Raw genomic sequence first — 25,396 nt, forward strand, 5'->3', positions numbered from 1 at the left:
GGAGAAAGGGACGTATAAGAGAGATATATCTGCAGAACGGAGTGCTCGAGGGGGAACGTAGGGGGGAGACAAGAATGGAGAGGTACTGGGGAACGGCAGAGTGAATGCACTTAAACAGTAAGGTCACCATCTATGCTTTTTACAACACAGAAAAAAAAAGCAGCGTGAGCGCTCATAAAAATACAAGATAAAAACACAAATTTATTAAAATAATAAATACCTAGTAACATAGCAGATGACAACAGATAAAGACCTGTACGGTCCACACAGTCTGCCCAACAAGATAAACTCATTACATATGGTATGTGATACTGCATATGTATACCTGGTCTTGATTTTTTTCCTTGCCATTTTCAGGGCTTAAGTTTGTCCAGCACTGCTCTTGTTCTAAAATTTCTGAAGTTAACATCAAAGCCCCTGACAAGCTCTACTCCAGCCCATCCAAATCTATTCAGCCACAATCGGAGAGCACAGATCATAGAAGTCTGCCCAACACTGGCCTTGTTCTCCATCTTCTGAAGCCGAATCTGAATCTATCCAGCCACGATCAGGGCACAGACTGTAGAAGTCTGCCCAGTACTGGTTTTGCATCCCAATTACCGGTGTTGCTTCCTTATCTCCGCTAAGCTTCTTTGGATCCATTCCCTCTAAACAGGATTCCTTTCTGTTTATCCCACGCATTTTTGAATTCTGTTACTGTTTTCATCACTGCCATCCTCTGTCGCCTGTTGGTCAACCAGTTTCCTATCCAGTACACCACTCTGGGTCCTAAACTCAGTCCTCTCAGATTATTCATGAGTCTTTTGTGAGGCACCATATCAAAGAATTTGCTGAAATCCAAGTAGATTACATCTAGGGCATATCCTTCATTTAGTTCTTTGGTCACCTAGTCAAAGAAGTGAATAAGATTCATTTGGCAGGATTTTCTTTTGGTGAAGCCATGTTGCCTCGGATCCTGAAACCCGCTGCCTTCTAAAAAGTTAACTATCCTTTACTTCCAGTGACTCCATTATTTTTCCTACCACCGAAATAAGGCTTATCAGCCAGTACTTTCCCACTTCTTCCCTGACTCCGCTTTTGTGAATAGGGACATCAACTCACCTCCAGTCCTGAGGAACGTCTCCCATCTCTAAAGATCTATTAAATAAATCCTTAAGAGGTCCCACCAGGAATTCTCTGAGCTCCCTCAGTATCCTTTATAAAGACTGTATTATATACTGTGGTTGTGTGATTTGTGGAACTGTATCCAAAGCAAGCAAATGGTTTACGTTAAGTAAACACCTGCAGACACATGATGATATGAGCTTACTAAGAATAGATTTTTAACATTTCACTCCTGGTGCAGGCATATGCCAAAACATGAGTACATTGAGTTTGATATGATCATATTATGTACGTATTTCTGGACAGTCAGTTGTGGTTTTATTCCACTGTATGCATGGAATCTTTGGACATCTAATCCTGTTTTTAGTAGGAGAAGCAGACCTGCAAATCCAAGTATACGGGGGGGGGGGGGGGGGGGGGGGGAGGGAGAGAGAGATTTGGCAGAACAGGAGCATATGTAACCATGACTGGAGCAGAACATCCCAAAACAATGGCACCAGCTGGTTACTCTACAAACTGATGATTTCAAATAATAGGGATCATAATGCTCAAGTAACAGTATTATAAATTTCAATAGCAATTTGTTGCTCTTTCATCTTACTTACCTTAAAGTAACATATAGAGCAGGTCTTATTACTTATGCCAGATGCTTAACACAAGCCTAGACTTTTATTCTCATTTTTGGCACAGTGACGATCCAGTCACTTAGTTTAATCTAGTCCGGCATCCAGAAACAGCACCTGGAAGACAGAGGATCAAATGCGAATGTTAATACCAAGTAAAATAAACATACAGAATACTACATGATTCAGGCCTTACCTATAAGGCATTTGTGTTTTGACTCAACCCCCCCAATCCCAGCGCATAATGGTAGTTGTAATATTACTTGCAAAAGTACCAGAACACTATTATCTGGCAGTCTGAAAGACAGGATGAGCTTTGGCAGAGACAGGTGAGGGCTAACGATCAATAGATAATGCATTTGATACACTGCCTTTCTATGGTATAACCAAAAACAGCAGGGACTGATCAGTGTTAACAGTACACATTCCCACCATGATGTTCAGGCTTTCATTCATTTTCGCAACTAGAAGCAATTTTATTCACTGGCAAAAGATTATTTAAAAATGCTTATTTTTTACCTTTTGTGACCATGTATATTTATTTGTGTAATAAATCATGTAACCAACTATAATACCAGACAGTATTATTTTTGATTACACGGGACAAGAATATCAAGTGAAATATAGCAGATACGTATTTGTCATAAGTACATAAGTATTGCCATACTGGGAAAGACCAAAGGTCCATCAAGCCCAGAATCCTGTTTCCAACAATGGCCAATCCAGATCACAAATACCTGGCAAGATCCCAAAAAGTACAAAACATTTTATACTGCTTATCCCAGAAATAGTGGATTTTCCCCAAGTCCATTTAATAACGGTCTATGGACTTTTCCTTTAGGAAGCCGTCCAAAGCTTTTTAAAATTACATAAGTACATAAGTAATGCCATACTGGGAAAAGACCAAGGGTCCATCGAGCCCAGCATCCTGTCCGCTAATTGGATGCTAACAACCAATTTTTGAAGTTAACTGGCAGTCAATAAAATTTGAGTATGCATCTGGCTGCACGCTATTCCACATAGCATATTGCCTAACTCTTACTAGCGAGTAACTCGAGGGGTCGTAGCCACACACGTCAGGAGCATTCTGAAAAATTGCATGCATAATTATAGAATACAGCCTCAGAACCTGGGCACCAGCATTTACACCAGGTTTCACAGGTGTAAGTCTGGTGCCTAAAGTCAGGCATGGGCATCGGTGTTAAGTGTAATTCTATAAAGGTCGTGCACTGTTTATAGAATCACGCTTAGTAAAGATATTTTTCCGACATCCTCTCCTTGTGGGCAATTCTGTAATAGGGTGTCTCCAATTAGGTGCACTGGCAATGCATGATAGGAGCACATTCCACGAGAACACCTGGGCACTCAGGTGTCATTGAAAATTACTGATATAAACTGGTATCAGTGCACTTAACATTTAGGTGCCTGCAACTACACCAGCTATAAACCAAGCTGTAACTGTGGATGCCTAAATGCGGCTACAACTTGACTAACTTGCACAATTTTGTAAGTTACAAGCATAACTGAGAACCCTGCCCATGTTCTACTCACATGTAGGTCCCCTTGTAGTTATGCATTTTCCCACTTACACACACCCTTACAAAATAGTACTTAAGCATCTATATGTTTCTTTTTTTTGTGCATTTACGTGTTCAAAGGGGCATGTGACAGTGCCCTTCACACCTACGTGCTCAGCACAAATAGCAGGTAAACCAAGAAATTTGGGCTGGATGGAGGAGATGAGAGTGGGAGAAATGAAGCCCCCAAACCTCCAGATGTTGCCAGAGATAGGGGGCTGAAGAGAAGCAAGAATTATGAGAGATAGATGCACGTATCCCCCTTATCTACCTCCATTAGCAGCTGGTACACACAAGCTTCCAGATATCAATGAAACAGTGGTACAGCAAATGCAGCAACTCTGCCCATACTGCTTGCTTGCCTGCTAACAAATTCCAGCACTGTCATGTATAAAGTGTGTTCCAACAAGGGCTTATTAAAAACTGCTGAAAACTTGGAAGAAATTATTGCTGACCTGCAATGATCTTTCCCCCACTTCTCCTCACAATGCAGCCCTCCTTTCCAGTCTGGTAAATTACCCAATCAGAGAGCAAGTAATTTGCTGATGGTAGCCCCAAGCTGCTGTGTGATTGGAGAATGACTGACAATGAAGGGAGGTCGAGAGGAAAGTGATTTGCTACATTATCTATTTTTCTCCTCCTCCTGTCTCCACCCCTTTACTGAAGGTCTGTTTCAGATGACAGAGCAAATATTTTACTGAAATTTCCTTCAAGATTTTAATTTTTAAATACATGGATGATGAGCACCTATTCTTTTAAACCTATAGCAATGAGATTTATCTTTTTTTGTATATTACTATCAGCAGAAAAATGTCCATCAGATGGAAAGGTATCTGATAGACTTGAAAACAGCACATGGAATTCTTTGCGCCCAAAGTAGTATTGTAAATTTTCAAGAGAAAATTACCCAGGCAGTATGAGTTTGAAAATTTGCTAACACTTGCTTCAGTAAAGAAGCACCCACATACAGTATTCTGATATCTTGCCCTGTTAAATCTGCATAGAGAAACTATGCATATGCCTGAATATTCAGTGCACACACATACTTTTCTCCTCCAATTAAATTAGCACCCTTCCTCCCACAGAATTCCTACATTTACAAGGGCTAAATATAGCCAGCTAGAAATTAGGAAGCTATAGCTAGCTAAATAGATCCATTCGAAAATTGCTTTCCACATATCCAATAAATAGATAATCTTTTAAAATCGGGATAGGAGCTGCAATACATTTTTAAACAGTTATATCTTATTTTATATATCCCATCAAATCAAACCACTGCCTTTCTGGGGAATGTTCCTTATTTATAGTTGCAAAAGCAAAGGAAGAACCCAAGGAATTAGATATTTCTACATGCCTTTTGTCTTGCTTTTAGGCATCTGTGGCCAGAGCATGCTCCAAGGTCTCATGAGAAAGTTTCAAGAGCCACCATTTATCTGTCTAGAGCCAAGACTGTTTGGCTCTGGTTTCCAAAGATGGGGTTACGCTGCCTGTCATTTTAGCCGATGGTAAGGATAAAAACAGAAATGTTTTGAAATGGATGTGCATCACAGATAAGCAGACTTTATAGATTCGTAGTGTCCTCTAAATTCATAATTCGACAACTTATTATTCTCTCACCCACCTACCATTCTACCAGCCAATCAAAAAATATTGTTCAGTATGCCCACAACAGCAGAAACATCAAAATAGGCTTTCTGCCTCAGATGGCTCTTTCAGTTATCATCATCTTTGGACTAATACCTTATAGGTATAACTGGGACAAGATCACACACAGAGAAGCCTTATTCCCCTCCAACATCCTCTTGGCAATTATTAATTTCAATTCAGGACTAGAAGAGCTAAAAGGCTTGTAATTTCCTGCAAAAGCATTCTCTGTATTGAGAACAATATTCACTCTAGTCAGCTCCTACCGCCAAGATCTCAACTTGCTCAGAGAAACTTGCTTACAATACTCTGTATTTAAAGGTTTTGTATAAACAAATTATTACCTAGGGTGCCAAGAACTTAATGCATGGATCTGAAGTGGAAAAGGACAGGTTGCAAAGTTTCCGATACAGAAGTTATCATTCTGTACGGATTATATACAAAATCACTTTGGCTTCTTAGTTATAAGATTATAAATAATCTTCAAATCGGCCAGATTTCTAATGAAAACTGAATGTCGCATCTATGAAGTAAAAGGTATACTGGAGTGGCCAACGTAAGGAGAAGCATTGAGGCTAACTACACACACTAATAAGTGTATCTGCTAAAATTACATTCAAATATCTTTTTTTTTTAATTTGAGAGTTTCTAAACAGTAACCCAGCTGAAAGTACTTTGGGACTGTGTAGGAGGAAGATTTTTGTTTTCCATTCTTTTTATGTGCTCATCTGCTTTGCTCATGTTTTGCACAGAAAGCACTTTAGATTTGAACATTGCAAAGTAATCCAGGTACATCAAATTTTTCATAAGCAGGAGCAGTATAAAGACAACATAAGTCTGCAAACGGTTAATATGATGGGGTCATAAGATAATAAATTCAAATAAATTCTAGGTTTTGCCACAAGGTGCCAGCCCAGCAAATAAATGGCTTTTTCTTAACACAAAAAAATTGAATAGCTTCTCTAAACATCTAATGTACAGACTTGCTGACACTGAATGCATTTAGCTGTGTATTATTTCCTCCCTAAAAATGACTGCAGTTAAAAAAGAAAAAAAACTGATCCAAAAAAAGGACAGAAGTACACATGAAAACTTTTGCTTAAAACACCATGCTTTCCGGTTACAACTCTGATGACCCCTCCAAATGTGCATTAACACTGTATCACTACCTTTATTTTTCACAATGCAAGCAAATGATTTGACCAGGAACTTTTTAGTGTTCTACTAGAATCAAAGTTTTTTTGTGGTAGTCTAATTAACCATAAATCAAAGATGGTATCCCTTCAATAGACACAAAAGGTAGGGTATACACTGAAATACTGCAGAAAGAAATATATTTTTCAGCCTCAACAGAACAGAAGTAAAATTATACTTACGAGAAGATGAACTTTATAAATAATTTTCACTGATTAAACCTCATCGAGGACATATTAACAAATACCTTGTTTTATTTGTCCAATCATCCAAAATGATATAGTAGAAATTGTTTATGCATACTACAAAATTGTTGTAATGTCTAGAGCAACAGTCCTTAATCCCTCAATTCAGATACAGTGTCTCATATACAAACATATACAACATCTGCGTTCTGTTCTTGTAAAACATGATTTTATTGAAAGGTATTTTTATTAAATAAACGTTGCAATATGATCAGGACAAAAAAAATCTCTTTCTGGTGAACAAGTCTACAACATAAAAGACAAAAATGTCAAACATCTATTTCTTTCGGAGAAAGGTTTCTTTAAATTACTGCACAATGGAGAGAAAAATCCAATTGCGACACATAAAGGAAGTCAGAAAAGAAGTAGCAGCGAAGGGTACACTTCTAGAGGGTAATGGTTATAACACTGACAAATTCACTGCACTCACATCTCTGCTAGAGCGAAAGGAGGTCAGTTTGTGTGAAAGGGTTGGCACTGATGTTAGCAGTCAGCTCTCTGCATTCTCCTTTGTGAGAATATGTCTCTAACATTAATGACATGCAAAAGGAAAAAAAAAATAAAAATAAAAAAAGGACAAATCAAGAGCCAAGTGGGGGAAAAAAACCACCATGAAAACTCTGGGAGGAGTATAAGGTCAGAGAAATAGAAATTCATTACTTTCATGCTCTATCAGGTTTCTGCTAACGGCACGATTAGAAAGAAATGCAAAATCTTATTTTAACTGGCATTCAAACGAAAGCTACACTAACATAAAGGTCTGGGGCCCTGCCCCAAAAACCTTGACCCTTGACCTCCTCACCATCAAAAGAGTGTGAGTGGAGCAAATCCAGGATAGCATATGAATGTTTGATGGAACATTTCTAGTCTTCTAGGTCTGGGGTAAAGGAAATAAAAAGATGGACTATATTCTGAAATCTTGCAATTGCTTCTTAAGAGTCATGTGACATGTGTGTGTGTGTGTGTGTGTGTGTGTGTACGTGCACTAACAGCCATGTGCTTGTGTATCATTTCACTCTGAAATCTGAAAAAAAAAAAGTGTGCGGATTTCATCTCAACCTGCCTTGGTTTACAATGCATGACATAGCCTGCGAGGGAGCATGAGAACCGTCTCCTTTGAAAAGCAAGGTCCTCATACTTGGCCTGTAACCATGGAAGCAGATGCTTTTTTCGCCTACCTCTCTGCAGCCACGAGCTGTTCCCTATTGTTGAAAGGGGTACGCCTTGGCTTTTCTTCATCCCGACCGAACTTGCCTCTTCTTCAAAGGGCACGATACAGCAGGTCATTGGTCTAGACTGCTTGCATGGTCCAGAGAATAGCCTTGATGTAACCCTTGCTCCGTCTGTGCCACACCACCAGCCGTGCAACTGCAGACTGTAGGGGGACATTGGAGATCTGTATTTGAAAAGCGGTCCATCCGATTTTGCCATTGTGCCTTTTCACTCATCGATCGAAAGAATATCGAACCTTCTGTCGTTGCATGTGTGAAATAGATAGCTTAGCAAGCACTTTTCTACCCAGACTCGTGTGCTGGGCCAAACAAATCATCTTCTCACTATCTTCCCAAGTATTTCTCTTTGGAATGTATTCATTTCTTATTTACTTTAATGAATTATGGACTCATTTTAAAACCAACGTCATGATGACTGGTTAAATTACTTGACTTCAGCCAACATGACCTGATGTCCACGTTAAGGTTGGAAAAATGCATTCAGTTCTTTTTTGATAAGGTGATATTAGCTCATTGAATAGGCTTGAAATGGAAGAAAAACAGTTTTGCAGCTCAAAAGTTGGTAAATGTCTATTTAAAATTATTTTAAATTAATCTTTAAAAAGTAAGAGGTAAGCATTAAAAAGACCATCGATATGTAGAAAGGTAAAACATGGAATGTCGCTATATGTAAAAAAATACTGCAAAATTTCGTTGGCTAAAACTATTTCATTGCTAAGTTTTTGAACAGTTTTCTTTTTTTTTTTTTTTTTTCATTTTTATGGTAGTCATAAATCATTACATAGTACAGTCTAAAGGCACAATTATTTTTATAAAAAACGCTTCAATTCAGTGCTTTTTCTTCTTCTCCTCCTCCCCCTCATAAATAGTATGAGCTGCTAACAAACATACGATGTTTGTTAATACATTAATATTAAGCACAAAACTCTGCTCAAAATTAATGTAGATGCATAATTCACGGAACAGTTAACTGCTTTGTGAAAGATACTGCAAACGATCAGAAAAAATAAATCTGAAAAACTGATCTGCTAAAAAAGTATGAATCCAGAAATTAAGGTATAGCCAAGTTTTAATTCATCTATAAAACGTGCACTGTCTTTGGAACAAATAATCTTGCAGCTGTCAACACCTGCTAATTCTGAAACAAGCCTGCCTGTGCAGTACTGCTTCAGAATGCTCCTCATCCAATACTGTTTCTACATAATATTAGTATGTGTATATATATTTTTGAGCAAATAGTCTGTCAGACTCCACTGGCTGCCTGTTTTTCTCTAATTGTCACAAATAAAGGGAAGGTACACCAAGTAATACAGAAAGTTATCGTGACAGATGAAACAGAATGCACAGTTGCTCTTTTTATCCCGTTTTCTAAGTAGCAGAGGATTATTCCAAGCTAATTCTGACAGCTGCGTACGTATGCTCTGACTTTAAATACACAAGGAAAGGCTGCAGGCCGGCACCAGTACGATACTGCCGAAGAGTGGTTTTGTTATACAGGAAATTAAAACCAAAGGATCTGAAGACCGAGTAAGGAAAAAAAAAATCTGTCCAAAACTTTGCAGTCAGGATTATCCGGTGAGATTGTGATAAGTGAATTAACAGTAACCTTGTATTACACACTAGGAAAAACCTATTTGGCTGCCAAAAAGGTCCCCCAGTAATTTAATGTTCCTAAAATCATGCTACCCACATACAATGTACTTATTTTAAACCTTTTTTAACAGATGCAGATAAATGCTGTTACAAAAAACTTATTTGGGAAACATTTATAAACTGCTCAGAACATGAATGCACATTATTTTGCATTTAAGATCATTATCTTACATCTTAATTTTATAAGGCAGCATAATATATCTGGAAATATTTTTATAAAATGAATTGAAAGGTTGAGGAGTCTGTCATTTGTATTTGTGTAAGAATAACATGTAAATATAATCTTTACTTGCTGGTTGTAAATTGTTTTTTTTTTACATTAGAAAAACAACCAGTTCTCATATATTTTACTAAAAGATACATCTGCTTTATTGTTCCCATTAAATTTATCATTCCTGAGATTCAAAAGATTCTATGATTACATTTCATACAAAAATTATATCTACCAAGTTTTGTCATTGGGGGGGGGGGGGGGGGGTAGAAACAAGAAATTCAGAGAAATACCTATCCACTTTAAAATACAATAGGATTTGCTATCAGAGATACTCTTTTTTTGCAAACTGTATTTTGCTAAATGGAAAATAATATTCAAATATTCAAGCAAGATATAATTCTTAATTTAGAAAGTTATACATGCCCGTAAAAAAATGTGTTTGCTTTATATATTAATATGAACTTTGTAACATACATGGAAATGCATGTAACTGTCCATATTTCAAGGTCTGTGTACAATCATGTAAAATACAAAATAAATATATTGCTTCACTGTAGACATCATAAATTCAATGGTTTTTATATAGCACACATCTTGTGTTTTGAAGCATGACTTATTCTTAGCAAAGTTATATAATTAAAACATTTCAAGGTATAGCTGTTGATGCTGTGTTTTATCTTAAAACAAGCAAGGAACATGTTTTGATTATTTATTAGTGATACACATAGGTCATACAGAATACTGGTTCATTCGAAAAAAATTTCACTTTGCTTTCATTTTTATGCCTATTGATAGTGTTTAAAGATTATTAGGTATTTAATCTGAGACCAAGCAGATTTCAATCTGCCAGTCTGGGATGATTTTCACACACCTTAAAAATATTATATACATCATGAGTAGTTTCTTATTAATATTGCTATTTTTTGTAATTGTATTTCAAAATATTGAGAAGCCTAATAAAACGGAACACAATGCTTTAATTTACAAGAACACAATCTAAAGATAGCAAGTGACTTCTAGTATTGTGCTGCAGTTATCATCCAGTCTGAGGCTATGAAATACTCCAGAAGAACCATTTTGAAAACACAAAAATGGAGTTAAATCAAAAGCACCAACAGGGATGGAGGGAGACAAATCATATCAAACATTTGCAAACTTACTGGAAGCTGTTAACTGTATAGCAATATCAAACAAAAATCTGTGTGCTTATTGTTGTCAATTCAGGTCATAATAAAAGGGAATTTGGAAAGGAACAGTAGTTCTTTAACGTACCAGTCACTCTACTTATTATAAATGATCTGTAAAGCTAAAGTCTAATAATAGATCTGATATTATTGCTAGAATTTTAGAATAAAATTGAATTGTGTAGATCATCATTATTTTAAAGTTTATTTAACTAAGCTGTCCATGCTGTGAACATGTTAGCTGAAGTCATCACTGGGGAAACACTGAATTTATAACTATTTACACCATAAACAATGATTCTAAGCTAGCCAGCTATTCACAAGGAAAAAGAACCCCACCACCAACGTGAAACATTAAATGTCCTCTTATCTACTATATTTTCATTTCTTAAGTTTATTTCCTCTTATTTATAGCCCATATGAAAAGAATAGATTTTAGCAACCTAGAATTCATAAATTCCAAAACAGCCATGTAGTAGCTAAATACAACTATGTTACACTGTTACCGAAAGCACATATTCACTTCTTACTGCAGTGCTAAGTGCCTATTGCCGATATATCTATGATTCAGAATAGGGATGTGCACAGGGCAAAAATCTTTTAGTCTTGGCTCCTCTTTCAGTTTGTTTGGGATTTATAATCCAATTTTTGGACTTTTTTGTTGGTTCATATATCCATGTTAATAAAGAATTTTTCACACACATTAGAAATTTTTAATGCATGGTGATCAACAATGCAATTTCTTTCTTAAGTTAAGGTACACTAAGTCACCATGCCCTACATATTTTAAGGCACACTAACAAACTACACTAACGAACGTACATCCCTAGAACACAAATTATAAATCAGGCATTCAACAGTTAACACAAATAATTATTTCATATTCCTACTGAAAACTAACAACCTAACTAAAATCAGAATCAAGGTTAATTAGGTATGCGTCTCTATCTCTGGCAAATTTGGCTTGCTTGGATTCTGTTACAATAATTCATGTTTATTTCCATTTCTCTACATTATTCATTGTTTTTCAATCTTTAGGTCTAGTTCCAGGTGATCCACCAGGACAACGCACAAAGAACAAGGCAGTTCAGGAGGCAGCACCAAGACTGACTACAGAAGACCAGGCTTTGATTCCAACAGACAGGCTGGATCAGAGTCACAGCCGCCACATACTGTGTGAAGAAATGCCACCCTGGTGTGAACAAAGGGTTTAAAATGGAGTCAAGAAGCATGCAAGCTCAAAGTCTTAAGCTCTTCCTGTGAATTGTTCTACCACAACCTGCAGGATATCAAGTGGGCTGGAAAGAATAGAGAGTTTGGGGGAACTACAAAAGAGCAATGTGAGCAGCAAAAAAATAAACAAAAAAATAAAGGTGTGGGGCTCATGCATGTGTGCGTTTGCACAAAACACCGCTCCAAAAGAAATACCAATGTTTGATTTGAAGGTTCAGAAAATACACCATTACGAGGAACCCCAGTACATTTCCAGCCAGGTCTGCCTTTTGTTCCTCAATAGCAACCACTGACAACCCAAGTGATTCATTTTACAGCTCTCAAAATATGGCAAAAGAAATTAGAACAATCACTATTCCCAATTAAAAAAAAGGACAAATCCTAGGTGACATCAGCTATCTAATCACTTGGAACAGATTAAACAGTTTTTGTAGCTTTATGGAACTCTCATTACCATTTTTTTTTTAATATAAATTGTTAGACCCTTTCCCTAGTGGCAGAAAGGCTTCCTTCTGCAATACATTTTGCTTTTCAAATGCACAGCAAAAGCAGAGCACTCATCTGAAAAGAATAACAATTATTCTTCACTATACAAACTGGTGCTAAAATTAAAGGTAGTTCTGGGTAACACAGAATAGCACTCTACGCAGCCTTTTATCTTACAGTATTTCCAATTGAGGGGTCAGTGAATACAAGGTATTAGAAACCAACATTTTGAACATCATTGGCTTTGTTATGGATTTCTTTATTATTCTGTTCCATAATTAAAAGTGAAGACAATACTATCCTAGGTAATATGGTAACTAATATATTTAATAAGTGCGATGCATTAAACAAAGGCTGACGTAGACGGACATGACCTGTTTTCTCAATGACATACTGTGCTCAGCCAAAATCTATATGCATTACTGGACTCTTGTAGGTGTGTTCATAGGACAGGAAAAGAAACTTCTCAGGTGGAAGATAAAACAACAACAGGACGCTTACGGTAAGAGGGTAACCAGGCACCTATTTCAAGCTAATGCTATTGATAATAAAAAAAAAATTAAAAAGGAGGCATCTACTTTTCTTTATAGAATCCTAGCACAAATGACAGAAACCACATTTCAGCCGCAATTATAACCAGTATAAATGACTGTGCCTAGATGTTAGCCAATATTCTGTAACTTACATGTGAGCTCCTCCAACGTTCTGCTCAAACTCTGCCCATGCACACACCCACTGGCAAAGTACAAGTCATCAAAATACGACAGGTACTTTTCCCACTAGTCGGTATTCTATAAAAGAGGTCACTTATAAACATTCCTGCCGCCTAGAACTACATGGCTCCTTATAAAATTACTCCCTCTTGTCTTCACTGCACTAGATGTCCAATAACTGTTATTGTCCTGAAGGAACTCATTTTGAAGCAGATGGACATCTCAAAATGGCCAAAAAATGTCAATCGCCCGAAAATGTCCAAATCGCTGTTTTTGAAAGGCAGAATTTGGATGTTTTCCACTGCAATTCATTCAAATTGCAAGGGGGCATGCTGGAAGCGTGTTTTGGGCGGGACTAGGGAGGGTCCAAAATTAGGACATCTTTCAGAGATAATGGAATAGGAAGAAACCTCCAAGGCGAAAAAGAACTTTCTAGTAGATCTGTTTCAACCATGCCCAGGGTACAAAAAGGTGCCCTGATGGAGCAGAGCTAACTACTGGAGGGATGAAGGCATAACCCTTTTATCTCCCAGTGGCTACTGAACTCCTCCCCTAAGAAGTGAAAGTGACAGAGGATACCAGGCTCTTCGACTGGAATGGTGATAATAACTGAAGCTAATAGAGCAGCAAGCAAGTGTAAGGAGTAGCCTAGTGATCAGTGCAGCAGATTTTGAACAATGGGACCCAAGAGTGATTCCCACTTTAACTCTTATTTCTATACAAATGTCAGAGCCCTCCTGGAACATAGAAATACTTCCTGTACCTGATTTTATAAGGCACCTGCAAGCGTGATGGCTATTATGGTGGTGTACCTTTAGGTACAGTAGGTTTTTATCTGTTCCTAGATGACTCACAACAACATATAAAGGAATTAAGGTGGGATTAGTACCTGGGTCCCGTTGTTTCAAGTCCAGTGCACTGACCACTAGGCTTCTCCTCTGCTCTGCAGTGACATGTGTGTGGCCAATGTTGTACAAATGTCAGACAGATGTTTTTGTGCCTGCTTTTTTGGCGCTCATATTTTGGACATTTCATTTTGGAAAATGGCTGTTCATTTTGGACATTTTCAGTGCAAGAACATCCTACTCATGTATTTTCAAAGAGGAAATTCCAACATTTTTCCTCTTTGAAAATGGTCGTGAGGTGGACATTTTTTTTTTTATTTGGATGTTATGAGAGCAGGACGCTCAGTTCTGACTTGGGCATTCTTTCAAAAATGCTCCTCTAAAGAAACTTCAAGCAATTCTAAATACAGCCGCTAGACTGGTTTATAAAGTTTCTACATTTGACAGGGGATCTCCACTGCTCATCACACTACATTGGCTTCCTATTAAAGTCATGATCATTTTCAAATCATGCACATTCATTTACAAGATAACATATGGGTTGGCTCCAGACTACATGTTGGGCTTGACAGACCTTCCCACTCGCAACGCATTACCAAGTACAAGGGATTAGCTTATTCTACACTTCCTTAGCTACAAAAATATCAAATATAAATCTGTACTAACTAGGGATGTCTCTCATTTAGGCACCAAATGGTGGAATTCTATTCCAAGTAAAGACATAGCAACAGTTACTTGACCTTCCACAATTTTCTGAAGGCCTTCCTTTTCAATAAGTTCTTACATTAATTGTCTAATGTAATTGTTTTTTTTAATTGCAATAGTTCATCTCGCCTAAGTTGCCTATCAACCATGTTTCGGTAACTCTTTGTTTCCATCGTTGTATTTTTTATTCTAATTTGTATATAATGTTTACTATTGTAAGCCACATTGAACTGAATAGTGAAATTTGGATAATGTGGGATATAAGTATCAATAAATAAATAAGTTTCAGAAACCGCTAGCAAAAATCAAGGCAAGAACATTTTAAGTCCAATTCTGCATACGCCATCTAGGAGAAAAGGAAATGTATAAGCTGGGAGACTCCCAGCTTATAGAGTAGTTACAAAAGGCCCACTAAATGTGGGACACACGAACACAATGCACAACATCCAGCAGAAACATACACTTTACAAAGGAACACATTCAGAAAACGAGTGGTATCACTCGTGGTTCTCAATGTGTGTCAACACTTACACATGGAATTAGTGATCTAGCAACCAGCATATATAGGCACTATCACTCTAAAGTGTAAATGCTGAATTTTACAAAACTGGATGTCCACAGAGAGCCAAGTTAAAGCTTGGGGTTATAAAACTCTCAGTTCTCTGGCACTGAAAACCACCTCAAAACCACAGAGGTACACCTTATGGACTCCCTACCCTCACTCCTCCAAACCTCAGATCTGAATGAACAATTAGCTGATATTCAGTAAAACAGACAGTGGGAAGTAGACCACGAACCAGGAGAATATTCTTAGATGTAAAATGAGTTTACTGATCAAAGACTCAACACAGTAACTGTGTTTTGGCTGTAGGCCTGCTTCAGGAGTCTTTACGGGTGTATACAAGTCTTCAATATAGAGAGCACCTAAGTAAATGGTGCTTTAAAGAGGTCTTGAGAAAGACCGTTCTTAGATATAGTGATAAACATTTGGTGGGTACTCGATTACATAGCTGAATGCCAAGATCTGAGATTTGGAGGAGTGAAGGTCGGGAATAATCAGGTATGCTGGATGGGTTTCTGTGGAACTTGGCTGCCTGAAAGTGAAGGAAAAAATTTTAAGGTAAGTATTTTCCTATTCACTTACTGATGATTACTCTGATACAGTCCTTACCTAGTTTCAGGAATTTCTGAAAAAACAAAGTTATTGTGTTATGAAAAATGGTAAAAAATCTAAATCCTGGGTTCCATTATGCGGGATACCTCAAAGTTCATCGTTTTCACCAACTTTATTTAATATAGCTATGAGTACTGTGAGCACTACTGCTTTACCATCAGGTGCTTGTTTGCTTTCATATGTTGATATCTTTCTGAAACTACAGCTTTAACTTATTCTGTGGTGTCATCGTGTATTAACAATCTAAAGTCCTGTGCCACCAGGCACATACTAATGCTCAACACAGATAAGAATAAAATTGTCTGGTTTAGCAATACCATATCTACAATCCCAGCTGAGATTCCTTTAGGTTCATCCCAGCTACTACCGGTGGACAAGGGTTCTAGGGGTTTTGATTCAACCCTCTCATTTGAACCTCAAATCAGTAATCTGAAAAAAAAGGTGTTCTTTAAACTAATTCGCCAGAAAATTCAATGTTCTTTAAATTAAGACAGATTAGGACAAGTCGAGCCTTTTTGATACTAAACATTTTGCCCCAGTAGTACAATCTCACATATTAGCATAATTAGATTACTCTAAGTAGTTGTATGTTGGTCTCCCAAAAAAAACAACTAAATAGATTACAGCACTTACAGAACACTGCCGCAAAGTCAATTTTCTGTTGTAGTAAATTTGATAAGACTATTCCACTGCTGTTAGATCTACATTGGTTGCCAGGATTATTTTTAAGCTACCCTGTATAGTCTTTAAATCATATCATAGTCTGACTCCTGTCATACTGTATGACTTGCGCTATCACTCTTCTGCCTAGCTACCTCTAAAATTTAAAAAAATAGCAATACTCTTAATTTCCTCCAGTTTATCATCTAGTTTCTAAGAAACATTATGAAAGAACCTATTCTTATCAGGCAGCAAATTATTGGAGATCTCTTCCGATTGAATTAAGACTCAATCATTTCTATATGTCCTTTTGGAAAAGCCTTAAAACCTGATTACTAAATATTTATCTACTAAATCTGATTATTTAATGTATAATGGCTAGATTGTTGTTACTGATCTGTAATTACGCTAATTTAATTATGACTTCATACAATTTTATTGTAAACTGCTTTGGACCCTTACAGGAATTTAGCAGTATAGAAAATTCTAATTAGATTAGATAGGATGTGAGTTGGAAATTGCTTTAAATCAGGCCTAGGGAATTCAATATGATTGGGAATATTTCTGCCACATTTTCTTGGGGCCCTGCTTACTAAGCCGCGCTGTATGCACGCTAACTTTTTAGCACACGCTAACAATAGAGACATCCATTATATTCCTATGGGTGCCTCTAGCGTTAGCGCGCACTAAAAAGTATGCGCGCCTACAGCGCAGCTTAGTAAACAGGGCCCTTGGTTTCTTTGTATTTGAGCATTTTCTGTTTCACCACACAATGTACCAAGTAATCAGCCAGCACTGATGATTTTATTATGTATCTTGTTTTCACATTCTTCTCCTTTATCACTAGAGTCCTGTTTCCTTGAATCAAGTCAGCTATCAGCTGGAATGGGAATGTCCCTGGTGATCATAACCTCTTCATTCTCCACAATTCTTCCCGAAGAGAATGGGCAGCAGAACATCTTTTTGACTGCAGGGGCCAAAGAAATCCATCTCCACCCCTGTCCCCAAGCTCTCTAGTTGCTAATGCTGTGTTGGGCAAGATATTGGCCATTCTGTGCTCTCTCTCCTATGTAGATGTGCACCAGAAGACTAAAGTAAAGGTTCACTCATTCACTTTCAGGTCATGAGAAAGCTCAAGTACAGTTTGGGTTCCAAATATGTTAGTTAGTAAGAAAGGACTGGGGCCAGAGGAGTTGGTCCCACATTACATTTCTATCGCCCTCCCATGTCTTTCTATTTTTCTTTCCCTAACCATAACAAAATCCCTTTGAGCCACACACAGCCATTTTGTTTTTCTAAAACTACCAGACTTTCCTAAAACAATACAATGAGCCACTTTAAGCTTGAATAGAGGATGCATGAGGTCTAAGCTAAACTGCATTACACAACTGAATGCTTTTAAACAGGACTCGTTTGTTATGTCTGTACATTTTTCCATTATAAAATTATAATCAGTCTGCATTAAGATATCTATTTTAGCACCTCAGAGCTCTTACCTGCTACAGGGTCAATATTTTATTCCTTATGACTGAGCACATATATTTTGTATTATGTTTTCCTCCAGTTCTGAGTCTGGGGGTGTTGGAGGGGAGGAGAAATTCTAAGTGAGCCAGGCCCCAAATAGGTTTCTTTCATCAACTGTCAACCACGGTACTTTACTACAGTGGAAATACTTTGTGCTAAACAAAGATGTAGCTTCATAAACATCCTGGTGTTATAATTTGTATTCTATAATTATATAAGTTTGACAAATAATTCTCTTGTTTATATAAAACTTCTCAAATAATCTCCTTGAAGTAAAACAAATGCCATATATTTGAAACCAGGAACAGGCAAATACAGAACTATGATAGTCATTTGGTTCTCTCTGAAAGGCAAAGAAACAACACCAGGTTTGCAAACTTTCTTACAGTATTTATACACAGTGGATGGGATTCAGTAAATAGAACCCACAGCTTGGTGCCAGGATGATTCACGCTAAACTAAAGGTCTGTAAAGGGTGCCCTACATGGAACAACCTTTAGAGAACAGTGCGCATTTTGCATCTAACTTTGGGTACAAGCATTTATGCATGCCAAAGGCTGATGTAAATGCTCGTGCCCAACGGAAGCGGTTAGGCTCGCAAATCAAGTATTCTATAACATTGTGCCTAATTTCTGGGAACGCCTCCGACCTGCCCATGCCTCTCCCATGTCCATGCCCCCTTTAGAGCTGCATGCTATGAAATGTTTTGTCTAAATTTCATAGCATGCAGCTCAAAAGGGGGCATGGACATGGGAGAGGCATGGGCAGGTCGGAGGCGTTCTCAGAAATTAGGCACGATGTTATAGAATACTTGATTTGCACGCCTAACCGCTTCTGTTGGGCACGAGTATTTACATCAGCCTTTGCCATGCATAAATACTTGTAGAATAGGTTGTAGAATAGATCTGCACATAGTAACATAGTAAATGACGGCAGATAAAGACTTGTACGGTCCATCCAGTTTGCCCAACAAGATAAACTCATAACTCCTAATTACTGCCAATTAAGTGCTTGTTAATGCCAATAATTGGTTATTACCTAATTTGTTTAAATATGCGTCCAACTTTAGGCAACCTATACAGAATCCAGCGGAGTATGGGAGAGGGCAGGACTGCCCTGGTGGTTAAAAGTAATAGACTGGGAAAGCAGGAGACCATGTTCATATCCTACTTTTCTCACTGATAGTCTCTTTGACCTTGACATATTATTTTATCTCCTGTTACCCTAAGAATCCACACCTAGCTTGTAAGGTCATTCAGAAAGGAACTTACAGTTGATATATATCATTTGTTTTACAGTGTAGAACACTGTATAAATGCAGAAATTAATTCCTAGCCGAGATGTAACTTTCACCGAAATTCTAATTTAGCCCTGGTTACAGCAAGAAAAGTGGATTTGGATGTTTTACTGGGTTGCATTATAAAGAAATGTGAAAAACATCTGGCCACTAAAGTAATTTAAAAATATTTGCGTTGAGAAACAATATTACATTTTCTAAAGCACCATAGGCCCCTTTATTAAGTGCATTAAGTTAATACAACGAGCTGACACGTAACACATGCTAATTCATGTGGGGAATAGGCGTGGACTGCACTTTGCAGTTAACACATGGTAACATACTGCACTTTACCTGTTACAGCAATAGATAACACAGATCAAATAACACTATTTCAATGTGCAGCATGTGACATGCACTTCTTTAACCTAGGCAACCACATTGATGCAAAAGTTACATGAATAAATACATCTATGGACACCAACTTGAAGAACACAGACAAAAACCCAACTTAAAAGAATATTGTGAATACACTTTACTCCCCCCAAGATACCCCGCACAGAAAAGCGCTTTTCACAAATTTCCACACCCAACAAACACCAGCTGAAACATAATCGACCACAAAGCAAAACAGACACTACACCCCTCCACTCACCAAATCAAGGAAATGGGTTACACACAACGGCTGGTCTACTATCTGATAATAACCTGGCTAATTTATCATCAGACATATGCCTTCAATGGAGGTCAAAACATATCAATTCTGCTAACAACTAGAGCCTGAACAAGAACAACCACCGCGATAGGTCTCCCTGCAAACACCCGACAACAAAACAACCACCACCAATCAAAAAGGAGCTTTGAACAATGATGACAATGGGCTCAAATGTCAACTAGTTCGAATAGACTGAGTAAAACAGCATACCGGTTCTACATTGCCAATACCTGTTGGTTATATCAATGCAAGGTCCACAGTAAACAAAACAGAAACCATCAGAGACTGATTAGAGGAAGAACAACTGGGGCTACTCTTTATATCCAAAACATGACTAAGATCCCTTGATGACCCGGTGATTATGGACACATGACCACCAGGATTCAAACTCTCACACCAAACCCGGACCACTAAGAGAGGAGATGGTATCGCCATCCTCTATGAATCCTTCCTTAACCTCGAAATCACATCTGACCTTACAACCCACCTCTCTGGAGACAATGACTTGCAAACTCAATAACCACATACTCCAGGGAAACATTTGTTTTACCCTATTCTATCGCCCACCTGGTAAGTGGACAGATGCACAGGATGATTTCATGGAATTTCTCTCAAACACCTGCACTCACAACAATAGGGTGGTTCTACTGGGCGACACTAACTTACACCTGGACTGTCAAAGTGATAGGGAAATCTAGAACTTAATGGATTTCCTGGAAATGGGGAACGTCCAACATCCAACTACTGAATCACCCACAACAAAGGGCACCAACTAGACATGCTAGCCAACAGACTTGAGAACCATCATGAGATGAAAATCCGAGATGCCCTTTGGTCACCAACCCCATGGTCAGACCATTATAACCTAACATTAAATTCTACAATGCCCGACCCAACACTGAGAAATGAAGAGGAAAAATCAACACAAACTAATTCTGGCACAACATACACCAAAGCAGTGAATCTATGGGACAAGAGCCATACAATACTGGACAAACTAGCACCTGAGAAGTTGAAAAATCACCACAGCCCTGGTTCAACCAGGAAGTATTGCAGATGAAAAAAGCATGCAGAAGACCTGAGAGGAAATGGATTCGCCACAAATCTGATGAAAGCAAAGCACAATGGCCCAAAATGATCCAAAATACAAATCTGATAACAGGAAAGCCAAAGCTAAGTATTATGAAGTCAAGGTGGGAGGTCATCAACTAAACTTTTAAGAACTCTTTGGACACATGGGATTTGACAGCGGACAACAGACATCCCTTGGCCCAGGAGCTGGACAACTACTTTGAACAGAAAATCTCCACCATCAAAAGAGGCCTACCCACCCCCACGATCAACATAGGAGAACACCTAGACATGAGAAGAAGCACTGAGGACCCATTGCCAGTAGACAGAACATGGACAACCTTCAGACGTCTTTCCACCAACATGGTTAGAAATCTTTGTGATTAGATACACCAAATCACAATGCCTACTAGAGACCTGTCCAAATTTCCTGCTAAAGAATGCCCCAAATGCATTCATACATTGCTTAACGAAATACATCGCATCCATGTTTCACCAGGGCCAATTCCCAAAGAAGAAAGGAGGCATCATCCTAACCTCCATCCCAAAAAACAAGAAGATCACACGAGATGTAGTTTTCAACTACAGATCTGTGGCTTCCATCCCCCTACTTACCAAGGTAATGGAAGGCACAGCCACAAAACAACGCGTGGAATATATGACACACTTCCATACTGCACAGCTCTCAATCGGGCTTCTGCCCAAACCAAAGCACAGAAATCGTTCTAACATTTCTGATGCCAGAACTGAGAAAAGAGATCAGCATGGATCAGAGAGTCATGATCCTCCAATTTGACATCATCAGCATTTGACCTGGTAGACAATGGGTTGTTATTAAACATGCTAGACTACATAGGAATTGGGGGCAAGGTTCTATCCTGGTCTGAGGGATTCCTGGGCAGCAGATCCTACAAAGTGAAGATGCCAGGATCCCTATCGGCGGAATGGATTCCAGACTGTGAAGTGCCTCAAGGTTCCCTATCTCTCCATCATTATTTAACATTCAGATGGCCCCCTCGGGCCACAAACTAGAAGTGAATGGCTTTAAACCATACATATACATAGATGATGTAACCATATGCAACCCCTTTGCTAATGACATCATGAGTGCTCTAAGAGAAATAAAATGGGCATTTGACCTGATGGAAACCTGGGCCATGATCTTCAAGCTAAAACTCAACAGAGAAAAAAAACAAAGTTCATGGCGATAACCAACCCTTCCAAACCAATACTAAGCAACAAAATTCATACCGACCAAACGGAATACACTCTAGAGACCAACATCAAAGTGCTAGGTATACTGACTGACCAACATCTAACACTAGAGCAGTAAGTATCAACCTTAAGGTCAAAAATATTCGGATCCCTATGGAAACTACTACGACAGAGTATATTTTTCAAAATCCACTTTCCACAGTCTAGTCCAAAGTTTTGTTCTGTCCGAGATAGACTACTTCAATGCTGTTTATGCGGGATGCACAGAATACATACTCAAAAAACTACAAACAGCACAAAATACCTCTGCATGACTAATAAGCGGCACATCCAAATATGACCACGCAACACCACTGCTGTGATATCTACCAATAAGAGCAAGAATAATCTTCAAAATTTGCACTTTCGTCTATCAGATTGTATGCCACCGTACCAAACTACACGATGTCACTAGCAGAATTACATCCAACCTTTAAGGAGGACTTGAAAGACTACGTCATCATATGCACACACACACCACAAGCTGTAAAGGATGGTCTGCAAATATGCACACACCACAAGCTTCCTTTTCAATGCGGCAATATGGTGGAATGCACTGTCCAAGGACACACAACATGACATCACCTACGAGTCAACCCAACTTGTATTTGTATATCTGATTAGTTTAATTTAAGCCACACAGAACTCCCAACTCGGACATGTGTGGAATATAAATCCAATAAAGTAAGTAAAGTACTAGCACTTTTGCATGCATGTGCCCACATAACTGGTAGCAGGGAGAATAAGTACTATTCTGCAAATATCTGCATAACTTACACAGTGTATATTTGCAAGGTTGGTGGTGGGGGGGGGGGGGGGGGGGGGGGGGCAATGACACAGGTGCAGAGCATTGGCTGGTTATAGGCAGGGCTCCCACTTATGTGGGTTAAAGGCAGTGCTTATCAATCTTTTTGTGGCTTTGCCCATATGAATGCACCCAAATTGTGATCTTCCTGCCCATATATGCAGAATAATGATGCACTTATGGAAAGCCCACCCCAATCATAACCACAAATGTGGGTTTTGCGACCCCATTTGAGGTCCCGAACCACAAACGGGGAAACTCTGCTTTAAGTTACATGTGTCTATGGCGCATTTAGTCCCCCGCACTTACTGGGGCTATATGGCTGGTGTAACTGCAAGTGCTTAAATATTAGCCGTACTGATTTCAGGTTACGCTAGTATTCTATTCTGAAACCTAGACGGCTACCATGTGGCCTCAGGGCACTTAAATAGAGATGCCCAGTTACAGAATTGCTTCCTAAGTGCATCCACCTTATCTGCAATGCAGGTAACACAGCTAAGTATAGTTTCTCTGTGTTAACTATATAGGAAGACGCTAGGGATGACACCAACAGTTACTGCAGAGGCAAAGTAGATATGTGTTAATTTTTGCAACTAATGCAGGGTAACAACAAATTGTTAACACACTTTAATAGCAGGGCCTTTGTACTTTAAAATTCTGACTGAATTATAATATAAAAAAACTTAGAGCCCTGTTTACTAAGCTGCGCTTGAGGGTCATTAGCATTTTTAGCATGGCCTGTGTAGACGCCCATAATATTCCGGGTGTCTACGCGGCTAGCATGCGTTAAATTTTAGCGCACATTAAAAAACACTAGCACACCTTAGTAAACAGGGCCCTTTGCCTCATCCCACTCGTTTCCTATTCCTGCTATATTTATTCCCTCCTCTACTCCCAAAAAGTGCTTAGCTGAAATGGATAAAGTGCAACCTAGGAATTTATGCATAAACTATCCATCAGATTTCTGTCTTAACTGAATGACACCAGAATGAAATCGATAAAATGTAAACCATAGACAGCTTTGCATTTCCACACTCACTTATTCTCCCCTCTCTTACTTCCATTGCCATCGTGATGAGAGAGCATAAACAAGGGACTGCGGTTAAGCAAGCAGTCTCTTATATGAATAAGCATGTCAGGGAAAAAAAACCCCAAAGAAAACAATAAAACCTATACTGCTGGATCAGGCAAAAAAAAGCCAAAAGGTCAACGCAAACACAATTAAACATGTTTTTGATCAAGAAAAATGCAATGGGAGTGTGGTGGGGGAACTAGAAGGTAAAAATAACTCATACAATTGTATTTCTTGCTCTAATTTAAATCCAAACCCCGCATGCCCCCCCCCCCCCCTCAAATCCAGCACCAGCAAAAGTCCTTCAAGAATTTCATGTTCAGCAGTCAGACAAGCAGCCAGGGCGACCTCCTGGATGAAATCAACAAATTATACAATGAAGACAGTCCAGCTGCACTTTTCCTATGACAATGGATTATTGATAAACCCCCATCACTGTGCTGAATACATACGGCTGACGGTTCTAACCTAGACCTTTCTTGAAAAGCTTTGGCAATGCCCAGCAGTCAATGGCAAGGAGGAGAAAAACAAAGAAAGAGGCTGCTCAACTAACCCAGTAGAGGCAGACTGACCCAGCATTATTTCTAAGTTTGTGCATGCATAAGGCATGTTTACCAATTTTCACTACACACTGCAGCTATAGAAAAAATACCTCCTGGTTTGATTTGGTAAATTAGACAGCCTACCTTGTGCCAAAGTTAACATGGCACTTTCAACTTAAAAGCTACAATATATTTGAGCCAGGTAGTTAATCCAAATCAAGTGTTGCACACACCCAAGTATGTTCTTTCAACAATTAGCAAACTGCTAAATAGGTCTAAAGCTTATCAATGAAGGACTAAGCAAGGTTTCAGTAAGATGCTAGGAAAGCTTCTTCTCCAACATAAAATATTTAAAGTTAGTGTGTGGTCCTCATTTAGTCCTACAATTTTTAAAGATGATCGTGGAAGATGTGTGTTTCTCAATTTGAAACAGCTTTTAAAGAATTCTGAAGGCTGTTTACCAAAGAACAGAATGGGTGTCAATTTTCAAACTGTCTACATTAGGTCAAAGACTATGCCTACTTTTTATCTCCTGGGAATCACACCAGTTCTCAAGATGAAAATATGTGTATTTTTTTTGCTCTGAAGCATGCTCTGGGTTAAAAGCTGGTGTGGTCCACATGCACTTACTTGCAGGTAGAATTTTTCAGG

At 38.5% G+C, this 25,396-nt stretch overlaps 1 long non-coding RNA gene across 2 annotated transcripts in view; it reads right to left on the reverse strand.

Moving 5' to 3' along the window:
• Nucleotides 1-25,396, reverse strand: part of LOC115470730 — a 561,138-nt gene that overhangs the window by 271,056 nt on the left and 264,686 nt on the right. For both annotated transcript variants that reach the window (XR_003942231.1, XR_003942230.1), the window contains one exon: nucleotides 1,710-1,844. This is a non-coding gene — a long non-coding RNA (uncharacterized LOC115470730). The remainder of the gene's footprint in view (nucleotides 1-1,709; nucleotides 1,845-25,396) is intronic.

Source organism: Microcaecilia unicolor, chromosome 5 (genome assembly GCF_901765095.1).
Source record: "Microcaecilia unicolor chromosome 5, aMicUni1.1, whole genome shotgun sequence".
NCBI classification, from domain to species: Eukaryota; Metazoa; Chordata; class Amphibia; order Gymnophiona; family Siphonopidae; genus Microcaecilia; species Microcaecilia unicolor.